Source organism: Passer montanus, unplaced genomic scaffold (assembly GCF_014805655.1).
Source record: "Passer montanus isolate IOZ18808 unplaced genomic scaffold, ASM1480565v1 scaffold13, whole genome shotgun sequence".
Taxonomy (NCBI): Eukaryota; Metazoa; Chordata; class Aves; order Passeriformes; family Passeridae; genus Passer; species Passer montanus.
The window spans coordinates 8472620-8493369 of NW_024359832.1; positions in this window are offsets into that span (position 1 = coordinate 8472620).

The window sequence follows — 20750 nt, forward strand, 5'->3', positions numbered from 1 at the left end:
GTTTAATTTCATATATCATTCACAGCTTGCTGCTGTGATTCTAAATCTGTCCATAACTTTCTCATAATGTAAGAAGGAGAAGAAGTTGTAATTGGCTTCTAATCCTGAGTAAGTTTTCCAGGTTTTTTACTATTTCTTTTTCTTTCTCCATTGGGAGGATGGAATTTTGAAGTTTGATTATCTAATTAAAAAATAAGGAAATGTAAAGTTGGGATCTAGAAACCTTTTAACATGTAAATGTTTTCATTTGCACAAACATTTGTAGGTTAACTGGGGACACAGTTTAAAATTAACTGGATTTTAGAGTATGAGACTGAAGATACAGACAAGTAGTAGCATAATGTATCCACCTTTCTTAGTATTTATATGTACTTCACTGCTGAAAAAAGTATTTAGATATCTACTGGCATCTTGGAAAATTAAATTAGATGGCAAGGTACAAAGATTGCAGCAAAAACAAACCAAACAAAAACCAAACCAACCCAAAAAACAGACAACTGACATAGAAAAAAAACTTATGCTAAAGTTACTATTTTAAATCATACATAAGGTTCGTATTATTTAGATGAACATTTGCTAAATACAAGCGCTGTTTGATCTTCAAAGACAACCTCCTCAGGGCACAAGAATAGTCTCTTCTTGTCAGGCAAGTCTGGGAAAAGGTCAACATAGATGAAGACTGAGGTCCTGACTGAGTTCAACTACAAAAACAAAGTATACAGATGACAGAAGTGGGGACAGGTTACATGGGAGGAATGCAAAGGCATTTCCCTTCTTGTAGGAATGGATGGAGGAAAGCCAAAATTCAGTTTGAGTAGAAATTAGCAAGGGAAGTGAAGGGAAGGAAAACAGCTTTCTGTAAGTATCTTATTAGGAAAAGAATGGAAAGACCTGCTGTGCAGTGGCACAAGGGATCTAATGATATGGGCCATGGAAAAGGCTGGCTACTTTGTGCCTTTTTTACCACTCAAATAGCACTCGGTTTATAAAACACATTACGATAGGGGTTAGCATGTTTGTATATAAGTTAGCTGCTACCCAGGCATGATCAAGGTGTTTACACTTCATTTGGTTTTGGTCATCTTGTTGTCGAAGGCTTTAGAATTCTATCCATGGCTCAAAGTTGAACTTTTGGTTTCCAGAAATCTTCAAATCATTTCAGGGTTGTGTTAAATTAGGATTAGTCCAGTTTCTGTCTTAGAAATAAGCAAAAATATTTTCTGGGAATTTGGACCTGGAAAATACACATTCTTGTAACACTAATCCTAGGTGACTTCCCAAAACTCTTTGGATTCCTAAAAATCTATACAGTCAAAGGCCAAATGTTTGGTTAAAGGGGAGCTGTGATAAATAAGAGAATTGTTTATTTGGTTTTTCTAACCATTTTGTATATTTCAAAATTTAGTCCAGCATTTCATTCTGAAACATGCACAGTTAACCTTCCATAAGAAGTTAAGCTTCAAGTTCTGGTGAGAAAAGTGGAAAGATGTACTATTTTATTGTTACCGTTAAAGGGGAGCTGTGATAAATAAGAGAATTGTTTATTTGGTTTTTCTAACCATTTTGTATATTTCAAAATTTAGTCCAGCATTTCATTCTGAAACATGCACAGTTAACCTTCCATAAGAGCGCTTCAAGTTCTGGTGAGAAAAGTGGAAAAATGTACTATTTTATTATTACTTGTATTTCAATAATTTTTTTCTCAGTATCTACATATTTTTACAGCAGCACAAAGAACAGTAATAACAGCACCATCACATCCTGCCTACTGTTGTTTGCATGAGAAGAGATGAAGGAAATAGCTACCATACTTAGGAACTATTATTGTTAACTCAGGATATGCCACTTTGCCATTGTGTTGAAATGGTAGCTTTCTGATGTAAAGCAGCCTGGAGCAGAATTCAGCACTGATGCTTCTTATTAGATAAGTAATAACATAGAAGACCTGGGGTTTTGAAGAGTAAGCCCTGCTGTGTGCCTTAAGGGCACTCTAGAATTATGAAATTCAACATGGCATATGTGGCAGGGGTGGGTGACTCCTTTTAATTATGTGTGCCTTTGGATCAAGGCATCACAGAGAACCCTTAGTGATGGAAACTGGAGCATGAAACCTGCAGTCCCACAATAGACTAGGAATTTTGTTAACTCATCAGGATGTTGAATAAACTTCTTTAGATATACATATATCTATAATGGAAAATAATAAAACCTAAAGACTTTTCTGCTAGTATTAATAAGTATGTTTTAAATTACTTCTAACATCACAATAAAATATCTTTCTTTTAGAAACCATTAAATGTAATTTTCTGTTTGGATAATGTAGTCGAAGCAGGGCCTTCTGACACCTGGTTGTTTCAAGATATCCTAATTAAAACATTAGTTACTCATTTAATTTGATTTGCCAATATCAGCTTTCCTTAAATGCAAATATGACCAAAATGTTACAATTAATAACAAAATTTAGTAATATTTTCATAGAATAGCCAAACACAATACATTAGCATTTTATATAAGCATGAGGGTAATGTGGCCATAGAAGGGAAATATTTGTGTGGTTGCACAAGGAAGCAATGAAGGGACAAAAGAGTTATCAGACAAATGCAAAATAATCACAAGATACCATGAAGAGGCAGAAGATCCTGGCTATGCACATCAAAAAGTTATACTGGAATCAGAAAACACAGATTTTTCAGAATAGGGACAGGGAAGCATTAAATGAAGAAAATGGGAGAAGAAAGAAGACAAGCCCAGCTTGTTTTTCTTTCAAGGAGCACTCAAACCTGGTCACCTGGGCCTTGCTTGCCAGAACTCTAGATGCCACTGCTAAATATTTTGGTTGTTTCATGGCATTATATATTCACATCTAATTTAAAACATGGTTGCCAAAGACAGCTTTGTGAAAGTAGTGATATCAATTTATAATGTGTAAGAATTAACCATTGTCTTCAAGTGTAAGGTAATTGTGTGAATTTGATAAATTTACTTCAGCAAACACCCCAGGAAGCACCCTTCTTTCCTTGATTCAATCTGCCTGTAACAATCAGTAGAATACTTAGGAGCAATGTAGAGTGTGTCACCAGAATGGTAGAGAACTTTTCTCAGAATCATCAGTACAGCTCATGAGAACAGATTCTAATTTTATTTACATTGAAATTTATCTTAAGGTTATTATACTGTATATTGTTCCGTATATTTTTCAAAATTGGTACAATTTTAGTTGTTAAGCAAGTAAGAAGTAGCATAATAAGTTTATTGAACTTCTCAAATATAAATTTCACAAGATATTTTCTTTTTTTCACAAAATCTTAAATTACTTTGAAGAACTGAAATTAATCAGTAGCTTTGTTCAAATAGGAGCCATTCCACACTAAACTTAGAGAGGAAGATAAAGGAATGAAGTGTTTTCTTGATTTTTCTAACAATATAAGGTGTTAAGCTGGAGCTGAAAACCCAAAAATTGCGTTTATGTGTCCTGGGCTGAAGATCTCACCTCAGATTTTAAAATAAATAAACCATAAAAATGGCAAATCTAGTGCTTTCTGGACATGTTTAGTCTTTAGTAGTTTCATTATATGATCATGGCTGAAAAGAGAGGGTTCTTTTTCTATTGTACTGAAACCCAGAAGGATTTTCAGCACTTTGAATTGTCTTCCCAGTATGCAGAATTGCTTATGTGTGTGAAGGCTGGAATATCAAACTCAGGAGTTTTTCACAGTACAGATAACCTTTTTGACAATTATGTGCTGATAGTTTTGAAGACTCCATTTTCTTGCACCTTGTGTGGTCTGACCAATGAAAACAAAATACATGGCATGCAAAATATAAGGTATATAGTGTATGGATAGTGGGTCAACAAATAAAGCAAATGGGACATAAAAAAAATTGTAATGAAAAATCCATTATTCTGAATTGAAGGTGGATTCCACCAGAATAGTACAAACTGCTAATGCAAGGAAAGGCTGACCTGTGTGAGAATTTGAAAAATGACATCTATAAAGGCACTTAGGCACTTGGATGTATGACTTTTCCCCAGCATATTGAGTATGAAAGGTTGATGTTAAAACAGGTGTGGGAAGAAATTTTACAATTTCACAGATTTATATATGAATAATTTCTGTGCTAGTATACATCAGCCATAGATGTTAAACTTACGTTTATACTTGGAAAGTTATAGTACGTTTAGTTCTTTACATAATTCATTATTAGTATATGTTTTTAATAAAAATACTGATATATTTGAGTTGTTTTTTTAAAAGAAAAATGTTATTGTGATAAAATCCTTCATTCTCTATATTATATGAATTGACTTCTGGAAAAGGTAACATTTTAAAAATAAAATAAAGCCAAAAGCATTTTGTTTCACATTGTTCTTCTGCTACCCATAAATCTCAGTAAAGACAATGCTTGAAACTGAAATTTCAAACCCCCCCACCCCAACCCGCCAGTAAACAAAAAATTATTTCAAATATTGGAATGCTTTCTTGGTTGCTTTGTGGTTATGAGTTCTGCCTTTCTTGTTAAGCAGATGTACATGATGTGCATCAAGAAGTAACCTAAGACAGAACGCTTATTTGCAAAGAAAGACAGCATTGCTGAAACTGGACTTCTGTCTCTTTATATTTAAGGAGATTACAAAAATTAGACATCCACTCTTTGAAACCACAGTTAATGAATTACTTAATCTCTCTTTCAGCGGCTTCAGTATACTCCCTTAGTTTCTTCCAAAGATCCAATCATATGCTAAAATTTAAAGTCACTGTAAGGAAAGAGTATAAAACCTGCTGTGGTTTATATAAGGTTCATGTTTTGTTCTGAAATGTGAAAAGATAAATACAAATTCTGCTTACATTTTTGTAAAAGAGGTGAAGAGACAGGACTTTATGTTTAAACTCCATATTGTTGTAGTGAAAAATAAATTGTAATATTTTTCCCCACTAATTTTGTCATTTGAAAAACAGAACTGGTTTAAATTTCCACTTCTTCTTATATTTTAGAAATGTATAAACATGGTAAATATAGAAAAATAAATGAAAAACAATGGAGTCATAATTTCTATGTTGAAATTGTTTACAAAATGTCATGGAAATTGAGCAGATTTTCTACAGCATTTTTAAGGGTGTACATGTGTCTATGCACTTACACTTCTTCTATTTAGAATTTAATGACTAAACAGCTTACAGAAATTTGGCTCCTGGTAAAACACTAATATTTACAATTTGCGGACACTTCTGACTTAACATCTTGAGTTGTCCTGCATACTACTGTAAACCAATCAATTTTGTAAACTTCTTTGTTCATTTCTTGCCAAATTATATGGCCAAAATTTGCAGCAACGCACTGCTAGAAAGGATCCTCTTTCAAGATATATATTTGTAATATGGATTGATAAGCACAGTTAGGGAATTTTTGAGATTTATGGTTCTACAGTTCTTTTGTTGGACTCTTTGTGTGTATGCAATGTGAGCATCTCAATAATCTTTCAACCTTTGCATCTCTTCTACTATTTTATGAGCTTTTGGTCAAATTAAATTGTAAAGAAGAAATAAAATAAATTCCAAACCCTCAACCTTTATCAAGCTAGTATCAAAGACGAACCTTAAAGATCTTCTATTCTGTGCATACAGGGAACTGCATTTTAAACCAGGATTGAAATAATTCTCAACTACTGCCTACCCTCAGAAGAGCAGTACCCATCTCAGCATACATAGCAGGGTGAACAGTGAGCTGACAATAGAAGGCTGATATAAATTGATTATTTTTCAGGTCAAGGCAATTTTCTGAATACCCAAAAGTTAGTAATGTCTCCTTCCAAGTACTCATATCAAGAAGACAGTAGTCAGCTCATTTATCTTTGTCCAAGATTGTTAGCATTTTTGTATTTTGTTTTATAATCACACATTTGCTCACAGGTAGAAAATCCCCTCCTTTGAGACACCTCAGACTATTTCTGGACTTGCTCCTAGATATAAAACTATCCATACAACCCAGTTCCTAACTGAAAATTAAATGAAAGGAAAAGAGTATGTTTGAAATCATTTATAGCTGGGATTGCTATCAGTACCCATACTAACACTGAACTGTCTACCAATGCTTTATTGATAACATTTTAAATTTCCATCATTCTTATTTTACTATAGTTAAAAATCATAAAACTCATTTTTTACATGTTCTTAGGGATCATTATATTCCTCAGAGCATTCACAAGCATCCCAGACATTAATATTAGGAGCCTTTTTTATCCTTCAGTATTAAACAGGAAAGTAATATGCTATTACCGTGTATCTATGACAATCTAAACAAGAAGTCTATTTACTTCTCAGAAGAACAGTAAACAAGGCACAGGGTGCAAACATACTTCTTCATCTGTCTCATTCCGTCCTACTTTTGATATTCTAGTAGAAACTATTTAAATTTAAGCAGTCTGTTTTCAGATTAGTATTTTTTTCATACTTTCTGGAAAATCCAGAGTTTAAACTAGGACTCCTAGTTTAAATGTCCTCTGCACCTTGAGGCCTGTCCCCATTTTATGACATAATGCACACAAAAGCAGTTGTTTTCATCCCTTTGCCAGAAAGTATTCCTCTATTTGGATCTAGGGGTTTAATGTCTCTTTGTACTTAGCAATCAAATAGAAAATAAATTAAATACATCTTGGCAGGCTGAGCCAATTCCCAGATTCTAAATACTGCAAAATAATGTCATTTTGACCTTAAAGGACTTATATTGTCATCCTTGTTGGAACAGAACAATTCCATTCTGCTGTAGTATCAAAATACTGTTTTGAGTTGAGTCTGTGAAGAAATAGAGGGGCAGAGGTATTTGTAGCCAAAGCAGGTATTTGACTCATGGAACTCCTTTTAGTGCTTAGGATGTGGGCAGCAGCTGGGAGAAGCTGATCCATAGATTGCAAGCTCTGTCTTTTTCTGTGTAGTAACAGAAGCAGAAAGTGTTCATCTGTAGAATTATAACAGAGGCACCTTTACTGAAATACTTAGAATAGTTGGCACTTTTTCAACTAGTGAAATACACATTAGCGTAAGCATAAAAGTATCTTTGTGGATGATAGGGATGTAGGATGACATTATCCCTATATTTGTTGCATTTCAAAAGGTAACAGAAGTTTTGCAAAATATTAGGACTTGGAATAGGTCTTTGTTTGAGAAAACAAGCTCAAATGCATTTCCAAAGAGAAATTGTATATGAAAGATAAAATAAGACAGAGGTATTTTTAGAACTTAAGAAGGCAACGTTTGACAACACCTTCATGTTGCTATAATTATTTGCTAGACAAATGCACCATACTAACATAAGACAATATATCATTATTTTTACATCTTTGCCTGAGATTTAGCTAATGGAAGGGACTCTGAGAAAATTTTGCAGATGATACAGGACACCTGTGAGCATAACAAATAGGGTACAATCTCACAAAAATAGAGCACCATAAGGGATGGTTGCATTTCAGAAGTGTTTAAGAGAGAATGAAATGACTTATGGACTGATGTCCAAGCCCATCCTTATCTCCACAGTCCATCTTGGACACTCCAAAGCTGTGTCTGACCCCAGTTCCCTGGAGTGGGACTGATCCCAATCCCTACCCATCAGCAGATATCCGAGTGAAACCACAGCCCTGCACTGGAGAATCACTGGCATTCTGCTTCCAGCCCCTGTAGAACTACTGTATCTATTAAATTCTGTGGGATCATCTCTTTGAAAGTCTCAATCTAAGGGTACTTCAGTCCCCGACAAAAGGATTAAAAGGGGTAAAGTTAGAAGCATTTCAATATTCAATTAATATGCAGCATAATTTTGTCTATCATTTTACACTTATGTTTTCAATAAGTGATGCTCTTAATTCTATGTAATAAATGATACAATTTAGTTGTGTAGATAATTAACTTATTATGAAATATCACAACATGTGTAAAAAACACAGTCAGTAGTGTCACGGAAGTAAGAGCCTTCTTAAAGTGGATCACTGTATGTATTTTATGATCACTGATCATAAAAGCTAAAACCACAAAGCTAAACCTACACCCTCTAAGCACTTATTGTTGTATATTTCTGAGAACAACTAAAAATATAATATTCTGGTAGTACATCTGTTCTTATTCTTGAAATAAATAAAATTGATATAAAAAGTTTCCAATAGTGACTTCTAAAAATCTTACTATTGTTGAGATCCTGCAGCGTTTATTATTGCACTAACAAAGCTATGGATACAAGAAGTTTCTTCCTAGAATTGTTACAAATAAATATCTTCTTGATTAGTTATACATATAAAGAAAAATATAAAAGAAAAATATATAAAACTTTTTGTTTATTTTGTTTCCGTTCTTAACATTCTTCTTTTCCTTTCTGATAACCTGTCTGTTAGTTTTCTGACAATAAAAGGCTACTGGTTGCCCTGAAGTTGGATTGTTGAATACATGCCTTTGAATCTTCCAGTCTATAATCACAGCTCTGATCCAGTCATGGGAAAAGTAAAATAGTGTTCTATCTTTATATAAAGGAATTTTCTGGCATTTCAATTTACCTGCGCATCTCGGAAGCAGAAAATCCAATCTTTTTGTCATCAATACTTTCAGTCAGGGAAATTAATAGCAATGTTTGTCTAATGATTCAAGGAAACAAAACAAACTAAAAGGAGCAAGCTGATTTCATTTATACTATTCTAATGCTTTACAGCATGCACTTTTATTTATGGGACCACTTACCATTAAGTATTACTTTGTAATAATACTAATACTAATACTAATAGTATTACTTACATACATACATACATACTGGCTTTGTTCATATTAACTTCTAATGGTCATCTCACATCTGTTTTTAAAAGTAGTGTTTTCAGAAAATGTAGGGTAAAATCTATTCAACTGCATAAAAAATAAGAATATATTACTCACAGCCAAGGGATTTCATTACTACATTCTGCTCTAAGTTATATTATTATTACTTTGGGTATAGTCTACAATAATTGAAAAGTATAATTGCCTCTTTTCAGTTTTCACATTGTAAAACTTTTATGCAGTGGCTGAGAGGAAATTCCTAAATCAACAAGCAGAAAAAAAATTCTACATTGTTTCTGAAAGAAGAAATACAAACCTCTCAAATTCTCACAAGAGACTCAACATCTTTGTGATTCATAGCATTTTGCTCTTAAATATTAGCTATTCAGCAAGTAAAATCTTACAATTTTTTTTCAGTTGACTGTTTTTCTGCCTGTACTATTTAGATGTTTACTCTTTTTAGAATGGTGCATTCTGTTAAGCAGGCAAATTTTGATTTTCGCTTAGTTCTAGTCACTGGGGAAGGACATGCATGCATAGGTAAAAAATATATGTGTACACGTATGTGCTGCTGATTGGTGAATTTAGATGAAAACAATATGGTATCAAATCCAAGTGGAAGGATGACATGGCTTTATATTCTATAACATACAATACATATTTTGAATTTTCTTGTTTTAATAAATGAGAGAATAGAGTGATTCACCTTCTGAGTCCTGTACCATGGGTCTCATCAACACTGTTCAAAGAAAACCCCCTTCTGGTTTGTCATCTTTAATTTTTGTGGGCCTACATTCTCAATCCAGCTTTGAGAAACATTAGCTCTTTTCTTTCTTCTGCTGGCAAACGGCATCAGGAGAACAGAGCTTCAATTTGGCAGACATTCAAAAATTTCAGGGTTTAAAAATGCTTGGATTAATAGGGCAACAATCAAACAAGTTTCACAGTCCAATGAGAAAACAAATGCAGAAATGGGTAATCAGCATGGGGTAGAAGCAAAAATATGCTGCTGATTTGAAGCATATGCAATAATTGCATACAAAATTAGAATAAATTCTGCATGTCAAATGAGACTTGGTGAACATTTTAAATCAGATAATTTTTTAAAATTGCATGACTAAACTCCTAGTGGTACCTCTATGCCTCAAACCCAATATTGTCTGAGACGTTTTTCACTTTGCCTGAGTCTGGTTAAGCAGACAGACTGGGAGTCATTTATAATGGGTTGTCTCTCAGCTAGCACAATGAATTTGAACAAGAAATCACTAGAACTAAATATATTCTCCTTAGAATCAGAGAGAGAAAAGTATTTTGCATGAAAATCTTTGTACTCAAATCTCAAGATTACTAGACAAAGGGAATTTTAGAATATAAAGTAATAAAGCTATCTATTGGTGAATATCAATAGACTTCCTGGAAAATTCTTGGAGTATGGCATAAATATTCAATACACCTGCTGAAAGTTAAATTTCCCTATATGAAATGGATCTTGAGATTGTATTAGCTGCTTCTCAGTCCCTTCCTGAGCTGAGAAATGCTGAAGAAGAAGCTAGTAGCTCTCACAGATAACTTTTCACTGGAATTTTCTAAGATATAGAATTATATTGAGCCTACAATGCCAAGAAGCAGAAATGAAAATACAAAGAGGTTTGAAATGTAGTATTTCACTGATATTGCCCTCAGATTCTGAAAAAATTGATAGTATTAATTCTGGAAACTTGTCCAGAGAATCACTTACATTGGTATAAAAATGAATTTTTCAAGTGTGTTGATATTTGCTTTTGAATAAACCACTTTGTTTATATCACGTATCACCAGAACATTACTCTTACTAATTAATTGTCTTCAAAGTACTCTAGACATGCAATAAGCATTAATTATAACATTATTAATTTTATCTATTTTTCTTTTTAATATAAAATATAGAAATTTTAATTTCTAAGAAGTAGATTATTTTCTTATTTCTGCATGGATATATTGTGAAACAGTTCCTAATTTTAATTAGAGATATTTAAGAAAGTCTGCCTAATGCCTTTCCTGAGCATTAAGGTACTAACCGTGACTTGGGAGAGCTAGGTGCTTGAGGCAAAGCTACTTAGGAATTATATTGGGTTGGACTTTTATTTATATTGGTTTATTTTGTTTAATTCATCCACACAGTGATTTCTTACACTTTCCCTGGAAGAATTTGGAATGGGTAGTATTCCTATTTTGGATATTAATGGAATATTTATAGCAAGCACAGTAGTATGAAAAGGTTTTGTTTTAATCCTTAATATGCTGTATAGAATTCAAGTCCTAATATATAATCTTCCTAGTCTTTTCCTGACAAAACTTTTACAGCACATTAAATAATACCAGGATAGAATATTTAGAATGGATATGCTGAGCAATGTAACAAGCTTAAATAGAGTGGATTTTTAGACAAAATCACAAAGATCATTTGAGGAAATGCCAAAGGATTAACAATTACATTGTTTATTTTAACAAAATTAGAAACCAGTTACTGAAAGACAGTCCAAAATAATTGTGACAGCAGATTTCCTGCATAGCAGTAGAGTATCACTCAGATATTCAGAAGTGCAGTAACACAGGAAATGGTACTCAGCAGGAGATAACAAAAAATATTTATAATTTCATTTTTATGTGTAACCTGCAAAATTGTCCATTTCTGGGGAAGAAAAAAATAATCTATTGAATGAGATCAGGCTTATTTGCCTTCTAAGTAAATGAAAAAGCAAAAAGAAAGCAATCATAATTTTAAAAAATATAACATCAGAAATAAGGCAGGTTGTTTTGGTTGTAGACTAGAGTAATGAATATGAAATTTTTCTGATGCAAAGTTTATACTACCCATTGTACTTGCCCAATGATCATGTTTAATAATTCTAGCTTATGGCCCTTGTCTTGTCAATCCCTAGATATTTTCAGTATCAATCTGGATAAAGTCTTAAGAAAAACTTAGAAACTGTCAGAAGTGATTAATTCCCATAACTCTGTGGGAGAAATAGGAACATAAACTTACAAAGTCATCTTTATTTACTTTGAGAGATAATATTTAGTAAAATGATTTCTTAGGTTAATGATCCATCCAAAAGTTTACTTCAAACCATTGTCAAAAATAAAACTAATCACAAAAATGAAACTATTTTGGTTTTCAGAACACAGAACACAAGACAGTTTCTATCCCATTGGAAAAATTCTTCAGAGTTTAAAACTGATGAAATCAGTAGGTGACTTTAGGTATTGGGAGGGGGCAATGTAAATGTGCAAGAATTACTCTAAGTCCCATCAGAAAATAAGTGAAAATATCAGTAGCTCTCTGGAAACCTCATATGTTAGTCACACTAATTGAGTGATATAAGCTAACAAGGATCAACCACCAGCTGACATGGTAATGTGTTTCCAGAAGCCAGTACAATCATATAGGAACTGGTTAAGTACTCAGAGATGAAAGCAGAAAATGAAATTTGCCACTTCTTTCACAGAATAAATTAAATTAAATCCTGCATTAACTATTCATTTACTTTAGAAACTTCTGCTTCCTTATTTTCCTAGACAAGAAACGAGAAACTATATTATTTTGATTGTCTTTCTCATGATAATTTAAGTCAGCATGCATCTGACTTTTGATTGATATTACTTAGCATATGATCAATTTAATTAGGCATTTTTCTACATGTAGAAACAGGATAAACCAGTATCCCATGAGCACAAAAATTAAATTTTGCTAGTAAAACCACATCTGTGATGACCCCTTGCTTCAGATGAAAAGTGTATTTTTGGTTCAACATCAAACTTGACTTCTGAAATAGGAATTTGTACTTGGAGTATTAAAAAAGCTTTAGCTTATATTTTCAGAAAAAAATGCTAATTTCCTCTTGAAGGAATTTCATCACCTCTTGAGGAAAATATTCTATAGTGGACAACAATTTCACTGTCTCAGTCACATATAGCATTGTGGCAATAAAGGTGTAGAGGGAAATGATTAAATAAGGACAAGAAAGGTGTTGAATCCACAAAGGTACAGTAATCAGAGTTTAATTAAACAACATTGGAATTAATAAGACTTTTCATGTCACTGAACTCCAGTCCAAGTCCCTGGGCTTCAGTAAGAATAAGGAGAATAGGGAATGTATATAATAATTACCAAAAGGATAGAGTAAGATGTTGGGTGGTGAATGTCCTTTTGTAGTCCTAAGTCAGACATCCATTTAGAACCTTTTGTGTCTATAAGCACTACAACTACTAAAGGAATAAAAGAAAGAAAAGGAGTGGTTCTATTTTACATCATACTGAGTTAGAGAGAAGGAAGAAAATTAAGAAAAGAAATAATTTAAATGCCATCATAGTTATTAAAAACTGCCTAGTAAAAGAATATTTGTATTATATACCACTTGATTTCTATTCCTAAACTTGGTTTGTAATTTTTTTTTTCTTATTATGAATTAAGAAGGCCATTATGAGATTTTATTGACTGCTTTTTGAAGGTGTTTATCGTAGGTTTTAATTTCTGGAACTGTTCTTGAATTTCCTCTTCATCAGGCTTAATATCACATGTAATTTGATTTTTTTAATGAGTGGGTGGCACTTCACCTGAGTTTGAACTGGTCTTTAGTGATCTGGGATTGAAAATTCTTCAGGGCAGATTTTCAACACTGCTCACAACAATAAGTTATGTAATGTTTGTACCTGATGAGTGCTGCGTGCTCCAGGCTCTGACAATTGGGCTCTGAGCATTTTTTCCTGTTTCTGTTGTCACACTTCTTAACCTAGAAAATGCAAAAGAGATACTGCAATAACTATCATTGAAAAATGTGTAGAACACACCCATTTTCCTGATGAGAATAAAGCTTAGTCAAAAGCAATTTCCTGTAGACTCTGTCAATGTGTTTGTTTAGAGTTTGTACAAATCTTTACTATTTTTACACAGTTGGGTGAGCAGGAGATTTGAGGCAGTGAAAAGTATATGGGTACAAAAGTAATGTTCATTTTTTTTGTTATTTCTTGCCTTTCCCTTCAAGGAGATCTCAAACCATAAGGATTGTCTTCTGAGGACTCAACTTCCTAACTTTGTTCAGTGTCCCTAGCTTTGCCATTGGTTAAATCAGGCTACAAATTTCACAACAGGTTTTCATGTGGTGCTATCACTTGTTTTTCAACAAAAACTCTGGTTCTGCAGAAAATTACTAATTTCTTGTGTTTTAATGATTTCAGTGAAAACCATTTGTGCAGCTATGTGAATTTCATTTAAATAGTGGTGACTTTCAATCTTCTATTTCTTTCAGTAAAGATCCAGTTATTTATGCAAAAATGATGTAATAGTCAACTTTAATCCTGGTGGTATCCCAACCTTATATTACCTTATAATATCCTTGATGTCACTCTATTAGACAGCTGCATTAAAAATTAAATGCCCTTGATTTGTACAAAGCAGCTATAAAAGCTAAAAAAAAAAACTAAAAAAGAAGAGGTCAAAGATAATCAGGATAATCTAAAGAAAGGATAATTAAATTAAAATAAATTATCCAATAAAAATAGCTGTTGAACTAAACAAAGTTTCTTGCACTCCTTTTTATTCTTATATGTATTGTGAATCACCCAAAAAATTATCTTCGAGTTCACTGTAAAAATTATGTTTGCTTTTTTATAGGTACCTGCAATAAGCTAATTTAACACAATATGCATTTAAAAGGTAATAAATGAAATTTCACAGCTGGAATAGAATGAGGTAACCTAAAGAGGAAAAGAACGAGGCATAAAGGGAATAGATAATATAAAAAATATACATTGAAAGTATCTTTGCCAGCCTGTACCAACCAGACTAATGGCACAGCACCAGGCTTGTGTCAGTGCAGCATCAAAAGTCCTCAACTTAGCTGCAAAGACAGACATCTTCAATTTCTCTGCACTTGTTTCACCAAATATAAATAAAGATGCATATCCTTATTTAGAAGGTAGGTGTAATGTAGGCAGATAAGTAAAATAATTCCCTGGAGTGGATGTATATACCAATGATATCTTATTTGCACCTACCTATTTGCCTGACTTTATGCTTACATGTTCATTAAAGCTATAATAAATACCTAATTAAGAACTATGGTTAACTATGGTTATGGAATTTTCTAATTTGTTGGTTGGTTTTCCGGTGAGATTTTTGTTTGCTTGTTTGTAATTTGTTTTTACTTTTTGAGATAGAATTTAGGCAGCCGCTGTCTCTCTAACCTGAGTTGTAATACAAATCTATTCTGAAGAACAAGCTACTCAGGAAACACATGGTACATAGTAACCTTGGAAACTAGAAATCTAAGAGGACTGCCTAATGAATTTGGAAGTTGAGAATTCTGCAAAATAAAACTGATATCTTTCTTTGGACTTGAAATTAGGTTCAGATGTCCACATCCTTATTAAGTGAACAATAGCCAGTTTATATTTTCTAGTATGCTCTAAACATTCAATAGCAGTTACCTGATGGCAGTTTCAGCTGCCCTCACTAATACAAACAAGAGACTTCTATTAAAAGTGATTTTCTCCATGAGACTTCCTCCTACCGTTTTGTGAATTTTAGAGATTTGTTTTCATTTCAGTGCTGCTTTAAGGTAATTCTAATTGAAGCTGCCCTGGCTAAGTTCTAATTCACATCATTATAATTTCTTTGAATTGCTTTGATAAGCCTATGTGGGTGTCATGTGTGCTTGAGTACAAGAACTCAATATTTCTCAAAACAATATTTCAGCATCTTTCCAGTTTCCTAAATACAGCATACAATATTTTGGAATGTAAACGATGTTGAACTGTAGTGCTACATGTCTATCTACAGCATAGTCGTGATCAACAAAACGGGGAGGATTGGGGGGTGAGCAGGAAAATCTCTTTTTACACTCTGCATTTTTGCACAACACATAAATGTGGCAATGCATGCACACACACAGTGATTTTCACTGCTGTGAGATGAAGGAGACCTTGGATTTATCAGGCATTTGCAGATCTTCTGCTAGAAACAGAACTAGCTGTCCACTGAGGAAGAGTAACAACTCACTTGGAATCTTTAACTTAAATATCTTCTTAGAAACAAAAGCAATACAATACCAGGGGAAGGTAAAGAAAGAGAAGGATCACACTGCACACGATGGCAAATCTAACAGCAAAACAGAGAGAATCATGACTGGATGAAAAGGCAGGTGGAACATGAGGCTGCCCTGCAGGCTGTAGTAAACACTGAGACTTCATGCTGATTCAGATCTTGCCAGGAGATGTCAGTTTTTAGTTGAATCAGTAACTGGACAAGGCTGTTATGTTGGCTTCTGATTTTGGTTCAGCAAGAACTTCAAAATAACTTCCTTTGTGATTCAACAAAAAAGCATAATTATTCAAGCAGATTTACATATGATGCACATGTTATTTCAAAACAATTTTCCTTCTAAAAATATTGCTTTTAACAACATTCTTTCTAACTTCTGACCTGGGAGAGATACTGCAAAAAAGACACAAAGGACTAGATTAACCTGTGAGTATCATCAGAACTATTTAAAAGTTAAGTAAAGCTGTATTTTTTTTTAGCTTCCTTGTTTAAAATCTCATTTCTGTACTTTTCTTTTAGGTAAAATGAAAGAAAGACTGGTGCTTTGATTAACCCAAATGTGCCCCACTTAAAAAGATAAAGTTGTGCTCAAACACTTCCAGAGATTTCAATAAAAAAGACATGTCAGAGGTAAAATAGTTTGGGGGCAGGTCTGGATTTTTTTTGTTGTTGCTTTGTTTGTTTGTTTGTTTTGGTTTTTTTTGTTTGGTTTTTTTTTGTTTGTTTGTTTGTTTAGTTATAAGCTGCTATATTCTGTACCATAGGATAAATTCTAAACATACCAATAAATTCTCTTGAAAGAAAAGTCAAACTATGTTTCATATTAGCCTTCTAAAAATGTTATTATTTCATAACAATAAATTGGCCACAGCAAGCCTCTTCAGCTGGGAGGTTCTTTGACTATATTACTGATTACCATCTGATATTACATGACTGTAGTGTACTCACCATGGCTATGTTAGTATGCCAAAACACTGTTTTTTGTAAAATAGTAAATAAAATCTTTTATTGTATACTTTATATATTCCATGTAAATGTTTTCATTATTGTAGGTATGCTGTTTTCTAGAATTTTAGCCTTAAAAAAGTATAAATATAGCCTTTAATGATAGTTCATATTTTAATATTCAGTGATTCCTTGTAAATGCTGATATTTAAATCATATAAAAAAGAATTAAAGGGACATCAAGATATGTTATCAGATTTTATTCAAAAGACTTTTTTTCAAAACCTTAACAGCAATATTTTAAAAGTTTCAGAAAAATTGATCTGAAAAACAAGAAACTACAATGTTAACTGCAGCATGTAGAGGAATTTTCTCAAGTGCATTACAATATATTTTGCCATCTTTGAAATTATTTTCAACAACTTGAAATGTAGATGAGTTATTTACAAGAATATATATAGTTGTTATTTTTGCCACTACTTCTTATGCTTTTCCTCATTTAAATCTTAGAGTTCTGAATAAATTCTGAGTTCTGCCTTCTCCACAGAAAGTCAAGATATCTAATTAATTGAATGACACAACTCACTGCCACTGAAAATAAGTAATGATGGGAAAGTTTGTAATATCCTGACTAGAAAGCCTCAAAGGTTAGAATCTGCACTTCTCAAGGTATACATGAAGCAGTTAATTGTGAAAATCATATACCTATGATAATCGAGTAGAATTAAACTACGCATACATCAGCAAAAGGGTCATTTAAATGCCTCTTTGATGAAAATAACAAAGGGAAGAGATTTCACTGGTAAAAGTTAAAAAAATAAAATAGGAAGAATAAAAGCTAAAACATTAAAAAAAAAGTTTAACCAGTTGCTGAGAATGTTTCAGATACAGTATTAGATTTAGCATTAAAATGCAAGACTTCATGTTGGTTTAATTAACAATCTCTATTAACAGTAGAGTAGTATAATAACTGCTGAACTAACAGTATCTCTTCCATTGTCTTGTCTCTAGCATGGATGTTTGCCCTTCACCAAATGCCTCTTTCACATATACACTGTGACAGTATCTGCAGTCTTGTCATCTAGATACTTCAGCATTTATGTCATAATGGGTATAATCCGTTTAATGAAGCATTTGGAGACGTCGGAAAGTAAAATACTTTATACCCATAAAACTATTACTTTCCTTGCTGCTAGATGACTGGGAATCTTTAAAACAGTAAGACACTTTCTAAATATATTAAAGATTTACAAGGGAATTTTCCAGCTACTATATCACTTATTGTTTAGAGTAGTAGTACCTTGAACATCTTTCAATTTTTCTTTCATAATCAAAGTTGAAAATTCATGTTAGACCAGGTAATGTCAATTAATCTGCACATCAGGTCTAGATATAACCAAAATGAATTTGAAAGCAGTGAGATACATTGGTTTTAGTGACTGACAGAAGGCCTGGTTTTTATGGTGGTTACAGACTTTAGAAACAATGAAGTATTTAAAAGGCAAAAGTGCATGTTGGTAACAGCAACCTAAGTGAACTCTCCCTTACACACTGAGAACACTTGAGCAATCCTTTCATAAATAAAATTCTCAGATCTCAGAAAGTCAAGCACATATCCTGAAACAGCATTGCAAATAGCTTAGGATGTACCAAAATGCAAAAGACTGGTATAACAGCAATAGCAATGACTCAGATGAAAAAGAAAAACCTAAAGCAAAGGTCCTGTGAGGAGAAGCAGAGGACACTGGGGTTGTCTAGGCTGGAGAAAAGGGGCCACCTTACTGCTCCCTACATCTACATGGGGTTGGACAGCCCTCCAACAAGCAAGAGGACAGGAGGAGATGACCTCAAGTTGCACCAAAGGAAGTTTAGATGGGATATTAGAACAAATTCTTCACCACAGGGGTTACCAAGCATTGAAACAGACTGCCTAAGGAAGTGGCTGAGTCACCACCCCTAGAGGTATTTAAAAGACAGGAACATGTCCCCAAGTGTCATAAAACTATTCTGGTGGTGAACTTGGCAGTGCTAGTTACAGCTAGTTTACAGCTCAATTATCTTACAGACCTTTTCCAACATAAATTATACTATGATTCTATAACCACATTGGTGCAATTTCCAGGGGTGATAAAAACAAAATCCATTATGTTCTTGTTTCAACTATAAATTTAAATTATAAGTTAAAAAATACACAACTTGTTAATGTATCCAGGCAAAGATAGTCTTCTACACATTTTCATCAGAAATCGTAGCTGATTTAATAACCTTAATTTTGAAACTATGCAATTACAGCAGCACAATTAAAATTCACTTGTTACCTAAAGTATTGAAAAAAGTGTTTTAAGTAGCTGAACAGATATTTTGCATTGTTTGTTTGCTTATAGTGAAATTGTAGTAGCAGCAGCAAGAAACTAGTATGCATTTGTCCTGTGTCAGACAGAACCCTCAGATGAATAGTGATGCTAAATTCTCTTAACTAATCTCACCAAATTTTTTCCTTCTTTTATACGCAGAATTCTTACACAGTCCTATGAATTTGACAGTCACAGTGCGTTCTCTTTTTCCCTTGAGCCTCCTAAATGTTAACATCTTTTTCAGCTTATGACACATTTGAGAATATTTTTCCTTCCATAATTTTTCTCCTTCTTACTTACAATATCCCTTTTTAAGTCTGGCAGTTGAGCCAATTCTTCACCTATTGTCAGTCTATATCTTATCAGTTTAACGCCTTGTTAAAATCAAGATGATGTAGATGATATACAGAGCTCTACTCTTTCACATTTTTATGTTACAAATTGCTACTTCATAGGAAAGTAGCAGGTTGGTCAAACCCAATTTAGCATGATGTATTTTCAGACACTTTCTAGTCCTTCAGATACTGCTAAGAGCTAAGACCTTTCATAATTTTATCTAGGGGCTGAAATAATCCTTGCGCAAGTTTCTCTAAATACCGTAGAATGGACAGTTCAATGGGCAAATGTGTAAATGGAGACACAACACTGCTTGAGCCAGGGAAGTAAGAACAGTGCTCAATATCCAGGACAAGCAATAATTTGTCCTGTCTAGGAAAACAGCAGAATCTTCAGGGGAGAAATCTACTTTCATAGCCAATTAAATATTTAGAAACAATCCTGACTAAAACTGTGCAACTACAACAATCTTCATTCCATGTCTTCAGCAGATGTGACTTGGGATGAAGATTGTACATGGGATCATAGAAATTTTGCATTTGTATATAAGCAAAGCAAGCTGAAACTGATGTAAAGTAAACTTGTGGATTTATTTAATTTTATATTCCATGAAACTAGACAAGATTATTTAATATGATGAAAAATAAAAAATGGAAGAGACTTTCCCCTCAGTACTCTTTTTTGGCCATAAATTTTAAAAAGAGTGTCTCTGCAATTTATTTGATCCAAGTACTAATTTATCTTTTATTGCTGAGAACAATTCCTGATTAAATGAAAAGAATATCTGAATTCACCTTGCTGTTTACCTCAGCTCTTAACAAAGAGTGCATTTTATTCAAAGACTAAAATGTCCCCTTTTAACTGATGCAAAAAAAATTAGTCAAAGATTTCATGAGTCTGTTTTTTTAACCAAGTGAAATGCTCATTCTTGCCGTTTATAAAGAAAAAACATCAAACACAGAATTGTTTAATCAATGTGATCACCAGCATATAACTACCACAGTAATAATTACCTTATTAAGTCATAACATGGCTTTGCTAATACCTCTCACCTATATTTTTAAATATTTTAGTCCAACAAAACACCTATGTGAAGAACTAAACAACGATATTTTTGTTTATAGGGTCAGATTGATTAACAAAGCATAGAGCTCTAAAATGAGTTATCAGAGCAGTCTTTTGATTCTGTCAGAGCCAGATTGTTTAAATTATGTTTGTAGACCTCATTTGCATATTAGTGTAGCC